This window comes from Nomascus leucogenys, chromosome 4, assembly GCF_006542625.1.
Source record: "Nomascus leucogenys isolate Asia chromosome 4, Asia_NLE_v1, whole genome shotgun sequence".
Classification (NCBI taxonomy): Eukaryota; Metazoa; Chordata; class Mammalia; order Primates; family Hylobatidae; genus Nomascus; species Nomascus leucogenys.
In genome coordinates this window covers 66,294,968-66,313,485 of record NC_044384.1, presented here as the reverse complement: position 1 = coordinate 66,313,485, position 18,518 = coordinate 66,294,968, and the positions used below count along the sequence as shown (strand labels likewise).

Sequence of the window (18,518 nt, the reverse complement as noted above, 5' to 3'; positions counted from 1 at the left end):
ATTTACCTAACAAATCATCTGTACATTCACCCCGAGAAAGCGCATTCTGGTTCTACGGGCTTTAGGGAGGAAAGGACATTCTGAGGCAAGGGCTAAGCGCCAGATTCCTCCCAGCAGTCAGCATGAGGCCGTGGGCCCAGTTCTGCTGGTGTTTTCTCATTCCTGGGGAGGAGAAGAGAGAACAGGTGGCAGATTGTGATCTACAGATCCCAGGAGCTAGGTGGTGTGATGCAACTGGAGGCAAATAGGTGACAAATGAAAGAACTGTCCTGGAACCACAGCTTTTCCCTATTATGATCTAAAATCTTAAATGTTAAAAGCTGGAGAAAAATAACCTGGAATAAAGGCCCCTTGGGTTTGGTCACTGCTTAAATCTTCATCTTTATCTTCTGCGTGCATTCCCAAGGGAACCCTCTGTCTCAGCCATATTGAGCCACACTTCGTGAACCACCCTCTCTCAGGCTTCTACCTCTACTCTGCTAGCCCCACTTCCTGGGATGCTCTTTATTGCCTTCTCTGCATGCTTGACTTTTACTTGCATTGCAAGATTCAGTTTTCCAGAATAGCAAAGCCTTTTGTATATCTACTCTCCTATAAAAGAAATAAGAATGCTACCAAGAACTGCCAAAATCAATTTTGTTGGAATTCTGGAAATTAACTAAAGGCTTGCAACAATCTGGGGAGGGTTTATTCAAGAAAAACAGCAGAATCTCATAAGAACAGGTTTGTGGCATCTTTGCTTGCCCTAATCCCATGCCCCTCTTGAAAACCTGCAGCCACTAGAGGAGACAGATCAGGGCTGGAGTTCCCCTAAAGCCCCATCCCTAGAGAACTGTCACTATTTGATCTGTCTAGCAAGTCACTGAAAAACTCAATTTTTCAAGACTTGCCTTTATTTCACCTGACTCCGAGTTCCATCTCTGTGAACAGTTCTACCTCTAGGTAATTTGCGGAAAACAATCAGCAACAATTGTTTAATATTGGAGATTCCTGTAGCAATGTTAGCAGTTAGGACTAACAAGATGCTGACAAAAAGCTTAAAAGGATAATTACCCTGATCTGATTACTACACGTTATATACATATCAAAACATCACTATGTACCCCCATGAATATGTATAATTATTTTTCAATTAAAAAATAAAATTTAGGCTAGGAGTGGTGGCTCATGCCTGTAATCCCCACACTTTGGGAGGCCGAGGTGGGCAGATCATGAGGTCAGGAGATTGAGACCATCCTGGCAAACACAGTGAAACCCCATCTCTACTAAAAATAAAAATTAAAAAAAAAAATTAGCCAGGCATAGTGGCAGGTGCCTATAGTCCCAGCTACTTGGGAATCTGAGGCAGCAGAATGGTGTGAACCCAGGAGGCAGAGCTTGCAGTGAGCTGAGATTGCACCACTGCACTCCAGCCTGGGCAACAGAGCGAGACTCTGTCTCAAAAAATAATAATAATTAATACAATTTAATTAAAAAATACATCTAAGCCCACAATTTTTTTTTTTTTTTTTAAGACAGAGTCTCCTTCTGTCACCCAGGCTGGAGTGCAGTGGCGCAATCTCGGCTCACTACAAGCTCTGCCTCCCTGGTTCACGCCATTCTCCTGCCTCAGCCTCCTGAGTAGCTGGGACTACAGGCGCCCACCACCACGCCTGGCTAATTTTTTTGTATTTTTAGTAGAGATGGGCTTTCACCATGCTAGCCAGAATGGTCTCGATCTCCTGACCTTGTGATCTGCCCACCTCGGCCTCCCAAAGTGCTGGGATTACAGGCATGAGCCACCGCGCCCAGCCACATTTTTAGAGATACAAAATATAAAAAGCTTGGCTGGGCACGGTGGCTCATGCCGGTAATCCCAGCACTTTGGGAGGCCAAGGCAGGCGGATCACAAGGTCAGGAGATCGAGACCATCCTGGCTAACACAGTGAAACCCCATCTCTACTAAAAAATACAAAAAATTAGCCGGGCATGGTGGCGGGCACCTGTGGTCCCAGCTACTCGGGAGGCTGAGGCAGGAGAATGGTGTGAACCCGGGAGGCAGAGCTTGCAGTGAGCCGAGATTGTGCCACTGCACTCCAGTCTGGGTGACAAGGCAAGACTCCAACTCAAAAAATAAAATAAAAATAAAAAGCTTAAGGTAAAAACTGGAGAATGGGAGGTCTGTGGTGGGCTTTACAAAGTTCAAACATATCCCTAGAAATCTAGAAAGCAATGTGCATGTGTGGGGTTGTGTGCCTCTCCAGAAAAGGTAGAAGCCCTAAACTCTGACTTCTTACTGATCTTGAGACTATGCACAAGTGCAAGCTCAAGTGAGGGTTAAGTCCACAGCTGTAAACACTGGATCACTGAAGGCATGCCTCACCATGCACACAGAGGCACTCAGAAAAGGCTGTGGGAATATATTGGATGGGAATCATCCAAGGAATTATCTGTCCAATCATTAGCTGACAACTAAGCTAACCTAGCAGAGAATTCAGTGGCCACGAACAAATAAAAACTTTACAGAGTTCGTCTAGAAAGTAACTAGATGCCTGGGCGTGGTGCTCAGGCCTGTAATTCCAGCACTTTGGGAGACTGAGGCGGGCGGATCACCTGAGGTCAGGAGATGGAGACCAACCTGACTAACATGGCGAAACTCCGTCTCTACTAAAAATACAAAAAATTAGCCGGGCGTGGTGGCAGGCGCCTATAGTCCCATCTACTCAGGAGGCTGAGGCAGGAGAATGGTGTGAACCTGGGTGGCGAAGCTTGCAGTGAGCTAAGATCGCGCCACTGCACTCCAGCCTGGGCGACAGAGCAAGACTTTGTCTCAAAAGAAAAAAAAAAAAAGAAAAGAAAAAACAAGAACAAAAGTTAGCTGGGCATGGTAGTACATAGTGCATGCCTGTAATCCCAGCTACTCAGGAAGCTGAGGCAGGAGAATCGCTTCAATCCAGGAGGTGGAGGTTGCAGTGAGCCAAGATTGCATCACTGCACTCCAGCCTGGACAAAAAGAGTGAGACTCCATCTAAGAAAAATGGAAAAAGAAAGTAACTAGGCAAACAAACAACAATACCTGCAACAACAAAACCTGGGGAAGGGTGAGGAATCTGATATCCATAGTTGCCACATTCTATTTTTTAAATGCCCAGTTTTCAACAACAACAAAATGAAACTGACAAAAATTGGAATGTATGACTCATACACAGGTAGAATAGCAGTCAATGCCTCTGATCTGGGTAGAGTGGCATCTGGCTGTGACATTCATCCCATATCAGCCAGGGACAAAGCAACCCCTTGTTTATCTCAGCTTGGCCTTTGGTCTGTGCCCATGCCTGGTTCATGCCTTGGACACACTGGGGGAACACAGTAAATACAAACTTTCTCTTAGCAAGCATAGACAACAGACTTACTAGACAAAGACTTTAAATTAGGTGTTATAAATAGGCTCAAAAACTAAAAGAAACTATGTTCAAATAATTAAAGATATGTATGAGAATGATGTTTCACCAAATAGACAATATCAATAAAGAGAAGAAAATTATTTAAAAAGAACCAAGTAGAAATCCTGGAGTTGAAAATGAAAATAATCAAACTATGAAAAATTATCATCATATTCAAAGTAGATTTGAGCTCGTAAAAGAAAGAATCAGCGAACTTTAAGACAGGTCAATTGAGATTACCTAGTTTGAAAAATAAAAGGAAAAAAGAATGAAGGAAAATAAACAGTCTCGGATACCTATAGGACATCATCAAGTATACCAATACAGGTAAAATGGAAGTCACAGAAGGAGAGGAGAGACAAAAGGAGAAGAAAGAATATTTAAAGAAATAAACTGAAAACTACACAAATTTGAAATCTACACATTCAAGAAACTTAACGAATTCCAGCTGGGCACAGTGGCTCAAGCCTGTAATCCCAGCACTTTGGGAGGCCGAGGCGGGAGGATCACCGGAGGTCAAGAGTTCAAGACCAGCCTGGCCAACATGGTGAAACCCCATCTCTACTAAAAATACAAAAATTAGCTGGGTGCGGTGGTGGGTGCTTGTAATCCCAGCTACTAGGGAGGCTGAAGCAGGAGAATTGCTTGAACCTGGGAGACAGGGGTTGCAGTGAGCCAAAATCATATCATTGCACTCCAGCCTGGGTGACAGAGCAAGACTCCATCTCAAAAAAAAAAAAAAAAAAAAGAGAATCTTAAAGAATTCCAAATAGAATACATCCAAAGATATCTACATGTAAGCACATCATAATCAAGCTCTCAGAAGCCATAAATAGCACACCAGTGCTCATATATCAGCATTCTTCACAATAGTCAAAAGGTGTAAATTTCTCAAATGTCCATTGGCAGATGAATAGACAAACAAAATGTGGTATACCCATACCATGGAATATTATTTAGCTATGAAAGGAAGAAAATTCCAACACATAGTATAGCATAAATGAATCTTGAAGATATTTTCCTTAATGAAATAAGCCAGGCACAAAAGGACAGATATTGTACAATTCCACTTATATGAGGCACCCAAAACAGCCAAATGTATAGAGACAAAGAGTAGAATTGAAGCTTCCAGGCATTGGGAAGATGGGAGATTTGGGAGTAATTGTTTAATAGGTGTTGAATTTTAGTTTGGGAGGATGAAAAATTTCTGGAGATGGATTGTGTGTTAGTCCATTTTGCATTACTGTAAAGGAATTACCTGAGACTGGGTAATTTATAAAGAAAAGAGGTGTATTTGTCTCACAGGTCTGTAGGCTGTCAAGTATGGAACCTGCGTCTGCTCAGCTTCTAGTGAGGCCTCAGGAAACTTTTACTCATGGCAGAAGGGAAGGGGAGCTGGCATGTCACATGGCAAGAAAGGGAGCCAGAGAGAGGAAGAGAGGTGCCATTCTCCTTTAAATGATTATCTCTTGCATGAACTACAGAACTAACTCATTACTATGTGGAGGGCACCAAGCCATTCATGAAGGATCCACCTCCACGACCCAAATACCTCCCACCAGACCCTACCTCCAACAAGGGAAATTACATCATTTCAACATGAGATTTGGAGAGGATGAATATGCAAATCACATCAGATGGTAGTGATGACTGAACAACCATGTGAATTTACTTAATTTGAAATACATGTGTGCTTAATGTGAATGCCACAGAATTGTACACTTAAAATGGTTAAATGATAAATTTTATGCTATGTATATTTTACCAGAAACAAAAACAAAGACAAAGAATGAATCTTAAATGCAGCCAGAGAGAAGTTATTCACCATATGAAAGTTTATAAGCGACTTCTTTTAAGAAACCATAGAAACCAAAAAGCAATGGGATTATATATATATAAGTACTGGGAAAAACTGTCAACTAAAAATTCCATATTCAGCAAAACTATATTTTAAACAAAAATGAGAAATTAAGACATGCCCAAAAAAACAAAAATGAGAGAATTTGTTCACTAGTAGGTGTGTTCTACACAGAATACTTAAAAGGAATTCTTTTGATTGGAATCGAAGGGCACTAGAGAGAAACTGAAGTCTACATAAAGAAATAAAAAGCACTGGTAAAGATAAACACATAGGTAATTGTAAAAGACAGTATAAATATAGTTTTTGTAACTCTTTTTACTCCTATCTAATTTAAAAGATAACTGTATAAAGCAATAATTTTAAAACTGTGTGAATGTGCTTATAAGGTACAAGGATATAATTTGTTTGAAATCATAATGAGAAGTAAGGAGAAAGATAGTGGAGCTACATTGGAGCAAATTTTGGATACTATTGAAATTAAATTGGTATTAATCTGAGCTAGATAGTAGCAAGTTATAATGTTAACTGTAATCCCCAGAGCAACCACTAAGAAAATAATTCAAAAGCATGTAGGAAAAGAAGCAATAAGGGAATAAAGTTGCTATACTAGAAAATATCTATTTAATTTAAAGAAGTCTATAGTAGAAGAACAAAAAGACATAAGATATACAGAAAGCAAATAGCCCAATGGCAGGCATAAATCCTATTTTATAATAATTACATTAAATGTAAATGAAATAAGTATTCCAATCAAAAGACAGAGGTTGGCAAAATGGAAATAAAAAACACCTGATGCAACTATATGTTGTCTACAAGAGATATGCTTTAGATTAAAATCACAAACAGGTTGGAAGTAAAAGGCTAGAAAATATATGCCATAAAACAGTACTAAAAAGAGAGCTGGAGTGGAGCTAATATCAGACAAAACATACTTTAAGACAACAAGTTTTACTAGAGAAAAAGGAGGAGGTTTTAAAATAATGAGTCAATTCATCAGGAATATGTAACATTTATAAACATGCACACACCTAACAAGGGAGCCCCCAAAACAGATAAAGCAAAAACTGACAGAATTGAAGGGAGAAATAGATGATTCAACATTAATACTCCAAAACTCTAATATTTCATTTTAATACTTGATAGAATGATTAGGGATAAGATCAACAAGGAAATAGAAGACTTGAAAACAGTATAAACCAACTAGCCTAAGCAGACATTTGTGGAACACTCCACCCAACTATAGCAAAATTCACATTTTTGCCAAGTGAAACATTCTCAAGGATAGACAATACGGTAGGCTGTTCAACCAGTCTCAATAAATTTAAAATATTGAAATAATAAAGTATGTTTTCTAATTGCAGTGGAATGAAATTAGGTATTTTAATAGAAGGAAATTTAGAAAATTTATTAGTATGTGGAAATTAAATAACAAAAATCTGATAATAATAGGTCAAAGAAGAAATCATAAGGGAAATGAGAAAATACTTTGAGATGGATGAAAATGAAAACAGCATACCAACGTTTATGGAATGCAGTGAAAACAGTGCTAAGAGGTAGATTTATAGCTGTAAAGGACTGTATTAAAAAAGAGGAGCGCTTTCAAATCTTTAAGTGAAACTTCTACCTTAAAAACGAGAAAAAGAAGAGAAAACTAAACCCAAAGCAAGCGGAAAGGAGAGAAACATAAAGATTAGAGTGGAGATGAATGAAATTGAGAATAGGAAATCAATAAAATGAAGCCAAAAGTTGATTCTTTGGAAAACTTAACAAAATTGACAAACTTTTAGCTAGAGTAACAAAATGAGAGAGAAGGCTCAAATTACTAAAAGCAGGAGCGAAAGAGGAATGTTACTACCAATCTTACAGAAATAAAAAACGGCTATAGGCCAGGCACAGTGGCTCACGCCTGTAATCCCAGCACTTTAGGAGGCCAAGGCGGGCGGGTCACAAGGTCAGGAGATCGAGACCAAACTGGCTAACAAGGTAAAACCCCATCTCTACTAAAACTACAAAAAATTAGCCGGGCCTGCTGGCGGGCGCCTGTAGTCCCAGCTACTCGGGAGGCTGAGGCAGGAGAATGGTGTGAACCTGGGAGGCGGAACTTGCAGTGAGCCGAGATCGCGCCACTGCACTCCAGCCTGGGCGATAGAGCGAGACTCTGTCTCAAAAAAAAAGGCTATAAGGGAATACTATGAGCAAGAGTATGCCAATAAATTAAACAACCAATATGAAATGGAAAAATTCCTCTAAAGACAAAATCTACCGAAACTAACCCAAGAAGAAACACATCTAAATATGCCTATAACAAGAAAAAAGATTAAATTAGTAATGAAAAGTCATCCGTAAAGAAAATGCCATGCCAGATGTCTTCATTGTTGAGTTTTATCAAATGTTTAAAGAAGAATGAACTCCAATCCTTAACAAACTTTTCCAAAAAATAGGAGTGAAACTTCCCAATTCATGACAGGATCCCAGTTTTAACCCTGATATTCAGACACACACATAGCAAAGGAAACTGTAGACAATATAGCTTATGAAAATAGATGCAAAAATCCTTAACAAAATACTAGCAAGTTTAATATAGCAATATATAAAAAGGATTATGCAACATCACCAAGTGGGATTTATTCTAGTAATACAGGTTGGTTCAAAATGCAAAATTAATCGGTGTAATGCATCATATTAATAGAATAAAAGACAAAAACATATGATCATCTCAATGGATGTAAAAGCACTTTTAAAAATCCAACAGCCTTTCACATTAAAAGCATTAACCAATTGAGAATAAAAGTAAACTTCCTCAACTTGATAAAACGCACAGCTAACATCATAATTATGAAAGACCAAATGCTGTCCCCCATCCCAAGATTAGGAACAAGATAGGAATGTCCACTCTCACCCCTTCTATTCAACATTGTACTTAAGTTCTAGCCAGGGAGAGAAGATGAGAAAGAAAAATAAGCCTCAAGATTGGAAAACTATCTCTATTCACAGATGACGTAACTTGTATATTGAAAATCCTAAAGAATCCACGAGAAAATCTATTAGAACCAATAAAATATATTCAGCAAGGCTGCAGGATACAAACTCAATACACAAAATTTAACTGCATTTCTATATACTAACAAAAAACAAATCAAAAGTGAAATTAAGAAATCAATTCCATTTTACCATGGCATCAAAAGGAATACATTTAACTAACAAAGTGCAAGACCTGAATACTGAAAACTATAAGACATAATTTGAAGACATTTAACAATACCTAAATAAATAGAAAGAAATCCCATGTCTATGAATTTGAATAGGCTTAATATTGGTAAGATGTCAATAATCTCCCAAATGACTTACAAATTTAATGCAATCCCAACCAAAATTTCAATTGCCTTCTTGAAGAAATAGACAAGATGGTCCTAAAATTCATGTGGAAATCCACAGAACCCAGAATAACCAAAACAATCTCAAAAAAGAACAACAAAATTAGAGGACTCATACTTCTCAATTTCAAACTTACTGTAAAGTTACAGTAATCAAGATATGAGATATTGGCACAAAGATAGATTGACGTATAGATAATTGCAACACAATTGAGAGTCCAGAAATAAGCCTACATATTTAGGGTAAATTGATTTTCAAGAAAGCTCAAAAAATACAAAAGAATTAAATTGTTCCACTATCTGCATCTCACACCATACACAAAAATTAACCTGAAATGCATAATAGACCTAAATGTAAGGCCTAAAACTGTAAAACCCTTAAAAGTAAACATAGGCATAAATCTTTGTAACCGTGAACTAGTCAATAGTTTCTTAGCTATTACACCAAAAGCATACCCAATAGAAGAAAAAAAAATAGATCGACGGAACATCATTAAAATAAAAATTTTTGGCTTCAAATGACACCATCAAGAAAATGAAAAGACAACCCAAAGAATGTGACAAAATATCTGCAAATCATGTATCTAATAAAGGACTTGTGTATATAAAAAACACTTACACTCAAACATGAAAATAACAGATAATCGGCCAGGCGTGGTGGCTCACGTCTGTAATCCCAGCACTTTGGGAGGCCGAGGCAGGCGGATCATGAGGTCAGGAGATCGAGACCATCCTGGCTAACACGGTGAAACCCCGTCTCTACTAAAAATACAAAAAATTAGCCGGGTGTGGTGGCTGGTGCCTGTAGTCCCAGCTACTGGGGAGGCTGAGGCAGGAGAATGGCGTGAACCTGGGAGGCAGAGCTTGCAGTGAGCAGAGATCGCGCGCCTGCACTCCAGCCTGGGTAACAGAGCGAGACTCCATCTCAAAAAAAAAAAAAAAAAAAAAATACAGAAAATCGAATTAAAAATGGGCAAAGGATTTGAACAGACATTTCTCCAAAGAAGATATAAAATGGCCAACAAGCACAGGAAAAGAAAAGATGCTCAATACCATGAATCATTAGGGAAATGCAAATCAGAAACACAGTGAGATACCATTTCAGACCCACTAGAATTGCTAGAATAAAAAAAGATAGAGTATAGCAAGTATGAAATGTCCACAATAGGTAAAGACATAGAAACAGACACAGATTAGATAGTGGTATGGGGTGTGCAGAATGAGGAGTGACAGCTAGTGCCTACGCATTTTAGGAGGGGGTGATAAAATTGTTTTGGGACTAGACAGTGGTAATGATTATGCTAAAATTACTGAGTCAGACACTTAAAAATTGTTGACTTTGGCCAGGTGCAGTGGCTCACGCCTGTAATCCCAGGAATTTGGGAGGCCGAGGCGGGCAGATCACGTGAGGTCAGGAGTTCAAGACCAGCCTGGCCAACATGGTGAAACCCCGTCTCTACTAAAAATACAAAAATGAGTCGGGCGTGGTGGTGGGCACCTGTAATCCCAGCTACTCGGGAGACTGAGGCAGGAGAATCACTTGAACCCAGGAGGTGGAAGTTGCAGTGAGCCAAGAATATGCCATTGCACTCCAGCCTGGGCGACAGAGCAACACTCTGTCTCAAGAAAAAAAAAAAAAAAGTTGATTTTTTGATATGTAAATTACAGCACAATAAACCTGTTATATATACTTTTAAAAAATAGGAGATCCAATGCATTCTCTTTTTCACTTTCCCCAGGCTTAACACACAATTCCCGCCCCTAGCATAATGTGCTTCTCCATCTCACTTGTTTTAATGGATTGTAATTGTTAAGCCACTTCTCTATCTTTATTTCTGAGTCACCAGCCCCTTATACAGTGACTAGCATAGCATAGTGAATAGTAATTTTGGAAGACATGAATGGCTTTTACACTATTTATTTTTTATTATTAAAAACACTTTTATTTTCGATTCAGGGGGCACATGTACAGATTTGTTACATAGGCATATTGTGTGATGCTGAGATTTGAGGTATGACTGATCCTGTCACCCAGGTACTGAGCATAGTATCCAATAGTTAGCTTTTGTCCCTTGCCTGCCATCACAGTAGTCCCTAGCGTTTATCGTTCCTATCTTTATGACCATGAGTACCCAGTGTTTAGCTTCCACATATAAGTGAGAACATGCAGTATTGGGTTTTCTGTTCCTGAGTTAATTTGCTTAGGACAGTGGCCTCCACCTGCATCCATGTTGCTGCAAGAGACGTGATTTCATTCATTTTCATGGCTGTGTAGTATTCCACGGTGTATATGTACCACATTTTCTTTATCCAACCCACCACTGATGGGCACCTAGGTTGATTCCATATCTTTGCTATTATGAATAGTGCTGCAATGAACATATGAATGCATGTGTCTTCTTGGTAGAACATTTTATTTTCTTTTGAATATAAACCCAATAAAGAGATTGCTAGGTTGAATGGTGGTTCTGTTCTAAGTTCTTTGAGAATTCTCCAAGCTGCTTTCCACTTGGAGCTTTCCAAGTGGCTGAACTAATTTACATTCCCACCAATAGGGTATAAGTGTTTCTTTTTTTGTGCCACCTCATCGAAATCACTTGTTTTTTGATTTTTTAAGTATTCTGACTTGTGTGGGATGGTATCTCATTATGGTTTTGATTTACATTTCTCTGATGATTAGTGATGTTGAGTATTTCTTCATGTTTGTTGGTCACTTCTATGTTTTCTTTTAAGTGTCTATTTATGTCTTTTGGCCATTTTTAATGGGGTTGTTTTTTGCTTAGCCTGCTAACAAAACCTAGCAAAGATATCACAAAAAAAAATAAAACTACAGGACAATATCCCTGATGAACATAGATGCAAAAATCCTCAACAAAATATTGGCAAACCAAATCCAGTGGCACATCAAACAATTAATTCACCATGATCAAGTAGGCTTCATTCCTGGGATCCAAGGTTGGTTCAATATATATGAATCAATAAATGTGATTCACCACATAAACAGAATTACAAACAAAAACCATATGATTATCTTAATAGACATGGAAAAGTTTTGATAAAATTCAACATCCCTTCATGATAAAAACCCTCAAGAAACTAGGCATCAAAGGAACATACCTCAAAATAAGAAGAGCCATCCTTGACAAACACATAGTCAACATTATACTAAATGGGCAAAAACTGGAGCCATTCCCTTTAAGAACTGGAACAAGACAAGGTTGCCCACTCTCACCAGTCCTATTTAACATAGTACTAGAAGTCCTAGTCAGAGCAACTAGGCAAGAGAAAGAAATAAAAGGCATTTAAACAGGAAAAGAAGTCAAGCTATCTCTTTGCTGACAATATGATTCTATACCTAGAAAACCTGAAGAAACCACCAAAAGACTCTTGGAAACAATAAATAACATCAGTAAAGTTTCAGGATACAAAATCAATGTACAAAAATCAGTAGCATTTCTACCAATAATGTTCAAGCAAAGCGCCAAATCAAGAATGCAGTCCCATTTACAATAGCCATAAAAAAATAAAATACTGGCCAGGTACGGTGGCTCACGCCTGTAATCCCAGCTCTTTGGGAGGCCAAGGTTGGTGGATCACGAGGTCAGGAGATCGAGACCATCCTGGCTAACACGGTGAAACCCCCGTCTCTACTGAAAATACAAAAAATAAGCCAGGCGTGGTGGCGGGCGCCTGTAGGCCCAGCTACTCGGGAGGCTGAGGCAGAGGAATGGCGTGAACCTGGGAGGCAGAGCTTGCAGTGAGCCAAGACCACACCACTGCACTCCAGCCTGGACAACAGAGCAAGACTCTGTCTCAAAAAAATAAATAAAATAAAATAAAATAAAATAATAAAAAATTAAAATAAAATACCTAGGAATACATCTAACCAAGGAGGTGGAAGATCTCTACAAGGAGAACTACAAAACACTGCTAAAAGAAATCACTGATGACACAAAAGAGATACATCCCATGCTCAAGGATTATAAGAATCAATATTGTGAAAATGACCATACTGCCCAAAGCAATCTACAGATTCACCATTGTTCCTATCAAACTATCAACATCCTTTCTCACAAACTTAGAAACAATGATTCTTTGGACTACTTAATGCTCAGATTGTTTTTGGAATGAGCTGACCAGTGTGGTCACCATCTGGGAGAACTCAGGAAGCCCTCGCAGCCTCTGTGAGCAGAAGTGGATTTCTCTGTGAAGGAAGTCCGACGATAATGCCTGCTCTGGTTGTCTAGCTCCTCCCCACCCCCACAGCAGACTCGGGGTTCTGGGGCCATGGGCTTGGGTAGGGATTTGGGGTCTGGGCTGATGGAAGGAGCAGGGTGAGCAGTGCCCAGACAAGCACTAGGGTGTGGGATGGAGATCCCAGACCAGAGCAGAGGGTTTGAGCAGAGGGCAGGAAGCAAAACTTGCAGAGACTTCCTGAGCAGCTGAGTGCCAGCTGGAGGGTCTAAAATATCCACTGGGTTCCTGGGGACAGGGGAGAAACAGGTTCTGAGCTGGCTGAATTATGGGTGTCTAAAGGACAGCCAGAGCCCTCATGTGTGAGAAGGGTGAGAGGTGTCTTTAAGAAATGGCCCCCTACACCTGTAAGAATATGGGTAGAGAGGAAAGGAAATAGCATTTTGTTGGCCCCTGGAGGCCACAGGGCAATGGATGGGAAGCAATAGAGGTAAGAGATGCAGATATGAGCATGATTGCAATTCCCTGAAGGATGACATAAAGATGCTCACCATGTGCGTGATATGGAGTTAGGCATGATTCAAGGATTCCTTATTTAATTCCCAAAACAACCCTATAGGACAGGTGCAATTATGTCACCATTGGAGATGAGAAAACTGAAGCTGAGGAAGTGGAAGTTAGTTACCCTGGTTCTCTCAACTAGTAGGTGCAGAGCTGGGATATACAGACCAAGTGCTACTCAGAGAGAAGACTCTGCTGGGGGCCTGCAACCAAGAGGTCTTGGCAGCTCTCCTTCACCCTGGCTTAAGAGTAACAGGAGGAAGACGCACTTGAAACAATGGCAGCATCAGGCATATCTCTGGGTCCTTGCTCGATTAGATTTTTAAGTCTCTGTCTTGTACTTGCCAGCTGCAAGCTCTGGATTTGGGAGGAGTTGAGAGGAGACAGGCTGGAGAGGGAGGGGCAGCAAATCCAGGTATTGTTTCACTGAGATTAAGGACAGAGAATAATAGCCTGTAAGTCTGTTTTGAACATTCAAAGTGCTTGCCCATCCAGAAAGACTGAGCTTTGAAATCTAAAACAAGTAAAATCAAATGTCTTTTATAGCCAAAATGGAGAAAATTAATCAGCTTATAATATAATATATACCAAAGCACCTGCAGCCTAAAAGAAAGGAAACAAATCCAGGGATAAATTAGACCTTAAATCTCTCATGATTCTGATAGATGTGTATTTTTGAAAAGGAATGCTTTGGGTGTGTGTTTTTCTGGGAGAATCTAGGCCTTTTCAAAGCTGTTTTGGGGTGATGTGCGTTGGGGGGTGGCAGCTTCCCCGTGCTCTTGTGTGCATTTCCCCAAAGCCACCACAGACATTGTGTCAGGGGCTGGGGCAGATCTGTGGTGCCTAAGTGATTTCTTTGTAATCTTTCCAAAAGCACGTATCAGTGTTCATGTTATCAAACTAAAAGCATGTAATCCATCCTATACTGATATTTATATTAAAAGCCTCACTATGAAGACTAATGTGGATGGGATATGTAATTTGATGATTAAATGATACAGATTTCACAGTGGAGAATTTATTTTCAGATTCTAATTAGAGCCAATCTGAGCCCTGTGGATTCTTGTTAACTCACATGGATTATCTTGTACATTATAATTTTTTATTTTTTTAAGACGGAGTTTCGCTCTTGTCGCTCAGGCTGGAGTGCAATGGTGCGATCTCAGCTCACTGCAACCTCTGTCTGCCGGGTTGAAGCAATTCTCCTGCCTCAGCCACTGGAGTAGCTGAGATTACAGGTATGTGCCACCACGCCCAACTCATTTTTGTATTTTAAGTAGAGACGGGGTTTCACCATGTTAGGCAGGCTGGTCTCGAACTCCTGACCTCAGATGATCCGCCCGTCTTGGCCTCCCAAAGTGCTGGGATTACAGGCTTGAGCCACCTCGCCCGGCCAGTACATTATAATATTAATAGAACTCTTTTTCCTGTGTTATTTCCGGAGAAGCCAGGGAACCTAAGTGGGTGATTGGATTGAATGACTTTGCCCTGGGAGTTCCCAGTCTCTGGGGCCCAAGGACAGGTCTGTGGCTGATGCACACAGCATGGGAACCCTCACCAAAAGTCACCAAAGATCACAGGATTCTAGGGAAAGGACTCAGGCTTCCGATGGTGGCTGAACAGATGTCCCTGAGTCACCTTACCACCCCATCATCCCAGGAATCTATTTTCTTGAAGAGGTTACTTTGTGCACAGGTAGGGGAGAGTCAGGACTTGCTGTTTCTGCCAAAAAAGAGGATCCTTTCTCGGTGATAAAAATGTGCAATGATCAGAATTGCTGTTGACTTAGGTCATCTTCATCCCAGTGACAGGGTGGCTATGGTACACTTTTTCTCACAGTGTTAGATCAAATACCCTTGTGCCAAAACAAACCAGTACCTCAGCTCATTGAGCATGCAGATGTCACCAATTCACCAGAGTCGTTAGTACGCACCAGCTCAGGACCTCTGAGGCTCCTGCTTACGTAGACGGGAGAAGTGTCTGAGAATCAGTAATGGGTCTCTCCCCATCCAGGTCACCTACAGGCAGCCCCAAGTCCTGAGGAGGGGGCCACCCACATTCCACTGAAGAAAGAAGCTCCAGCACAAAGCACCCAGGATGGAACCAGAAATTGGAAAGCTGACAGCCCCACCCCACGTAATCCAACCTCCCCACCTCTCCCTGACCCCATCCTGGGGTGTAAATAAATAATTGAGAAAACGCATTTTCTCCTGAAGTTTGTCTAATTTCCTATTTCTAGAGACTGGGAGAGCACATGCATTGTTCTCTGCTGAAGACAGTTTTCATATAAATAAGGGATTCACTGTGACTCCTTTCACTGAAGTTAAAATTCCATTTAAAAGTAAATTGAGTTCCTGAAATATATGTATTGGCAGCAGGGGCTACCACAGCTGGTATTACATTTTACATTTAACATAGTGCTGTTTGCTTTGACAGATTCCAGACTTTTTCCTACATAAATCAATAGAGTGGTGTTTGAAGAGCTCAAATCTATCTTTCATTCTTCTCCCTACTCCAACCCTGTATTCTGAAGCCCATAAAGAAGTAACTTTCTAGCAGGTGTCATTTGGTTGGAAGGTATTATTTACAGCATTGGACTGACTGCAACACCGTCTGTAACTGTAAACTCACACAGGAAATGCTAGGAGGAAAAGCCAGGATTTTGTTTCTGAAAGGAAGCATTCTAATGCATTTTTAAATGGTATGTGTGTATATGTATGTGCAAGCATGTACGTGTGTGCACATATGTGTAAGTGTGTGCATGGGACCATTTGTGGGGGTGTGTGTTCATAAATGTGCATGTGCATGCACGTGTGTGCGCACTTTGGTGTGCAAAAGTGTATGTGTCCGTGTGTATGTATGTGTATGCATGTATACGCATTTAGGTGTGTGTAATCATATGTAATTTTTTCATGATTCCTGTGACCTGACCATGGTGGACATAAGTATTCCAGGGAGCAGCCAGCTGAGGCAAGAATCATCAGGATCAGGCTTAAGGGTCTGGAGGAGGCAGGGCATGAACAGTGGTGGGGATCTAGAAGGTTCCCAGATGGTGTGACTTCTGCCTTTCAGGAAAAGAAGCCATGCCCCTACTTTCTCTCACCCTTAAGAAGTCAGGGTGCTGACCAGATAACCACATGCTAAGTGGGAGAGCTGGCCTCATTTTCTGGGGGATGGAGCTTGGAGCTCTACGCAAGCTTATGCTGAGAAACGGAAGTCTCTCACTGGCCACATTATTTTAAACATAACAGGAAGGTGAATCTTTGACTAGAATCTTTTTTTAAGACTAAGGATCCATAATTTTTTGCCCCAATGGAATGACGTGACTTGCAGCCTTATGTTCCACAATTGGCTGATAGATTTAAAACAATGGGTAAGTAAAGAACCCACTAGGACCTTTGACTATTTAACATTTTAGATGAAGCCAGAGTTGCCGGGTCATGATGGTGCTCCCTGATGGCTGTAAGTGAAAGCAAGGGTAGGAAGGGAAGAGACCAGATATTTTGAGCTAGGAGCTGACCCAGTTGTTCATGTCTGCATAGCCCAAAGAATGAAGCAAGTACAGAGCTGTCGCAGCAATTCTGATATTTCAGGAGATCTTCATTGTTCTCCTCCCCAGCTTGCCTTTGAAGAGAATATTTTTTCTTTTGTTTTAGTCTGAAACCTGATTATAAAAATTCACAGAATATTTCATCCCTTTCTGTAATGGTTAATTTTTTGTGTCAACTTGACTGGGCCAAGGGATGCTCAGATAGCTGGTAACACATTGTTTCAGGGTGTGTCTGTGAGGGTTTTTCAGGAAGAGATGAGCATTTGAATCAGTGGACTGAGTAAAGCAGATCCGCCCTCACCAGTGTGAATGGGCCTCATCCAATCTATGCAGGGCCCAGATCAAATAAAAAGATGAAGGGCAATTTGTGCTCTCTCTTCTTGAGCAGAGTCAGCCCTCTTCTCCTGTCCTCAGATATTGGGGCTTCTGATTCTCAGGGCCTTCAGACTCTGGGACTTACACCGGTGCCTGACCCCAACCCCTGTTCTTGGGCCTTTGGCTTGACTGAATCACACCATCAGCCTTCCTGGCTCACCAGCTTGCAGATTACATATTGTCACTTCTCATATTCTCATACTGGGACTTCTTAGCCTTCATAATCATGTGAGCAAATTTCCACAATAAATCTCCTTTTATCTATCTATCTGTCGATCTATCTATCTATCTATCATCTATCTATCTACCTACCTACCTACCTATCCATCCATCCGTCCATCCATCTATCCTACTGGTTCTGCTTTTTGGAGAACACTAACACACTTTCCTTGGCTCTGTTGTCTAGATTTTCACATACTTTATTCTTTTCAATAAATGATATTCATTTGAAAGAGAATCATACGTGATTTAAGTTTGAGAAAAGAAAAACAGCTCTGATCAGTCTGAGCTCTGTAACGTTTGCAGGCCCAGAGAGAAATGAGTATGGGGCTTCAGTCATGCCCCCTACACCCATGTCCAGGGGCAATTGTTTAAAGTCATTTTGTTCCCAACTAGCTGCCTAGCCCATTATCTTCATGTTCCTGGAATTTGTGATAGAAAGAACAATTATTGCCAATCAATAGCTTATGATATTTTAGTGAAATTTCTGGAAAACAACTCAATAATTTCCTCTTCTTCTCCTTTGAAAATCCACTTGTAACTACCACTAATCAGAGTGTATATTCAGGGCAACTTGAATCTAGGCTCCAGGGTTGTAATTCTCAAGTCTGGCCCATATAAACTCTCTACTTATATTAATTTTGCCTCAATTTCTTTCTTTTAGATTGGCAGATTGTATTCCTTGCCAGTCAATGTATTCTAATTTTGGGGTCAGAAATGAGAGTCACTCCCGTGACTCCCTAGGAAAGAGGAGTTGTCTCTGTCCCCTTGACTCCACCATCACTGCCCACATTGGCCCACATGCTGGAGCACCAGAAAAAGCCACGTTTTCACGTGGGTTGAGCTTGGAGCTACACATACGTTTTTCCTAGGAAATGAGAACTCTCTGGTCTAGTTCTTATGTATTCTGGAATATATATATTTGGTCTTTCTTGGTGGAGCAGAATAATCTGAAATTTAGT

At 40.5% G+C, this 18,518-nt stretch overlaps 1 non-coding gene across 1 annotated transcript; it reads left to right on the top strand.

Annotated features, from left to right (window-relative positions):
- The first annotated feature begins 3,204 nt into the window (after positions 1–3,204).
- Positions 3,205–3,338, top strand: LOC115834965. The gene has a single exon (XR_004029947.1). It is a non-coding gene; the product is annotated as a small nucleolar RNA SNORA48 (small nucleolar RNA).
- The last annotated feature ends 15,180 nt before the right edge of the window (positions 3,339–18,518 follow it).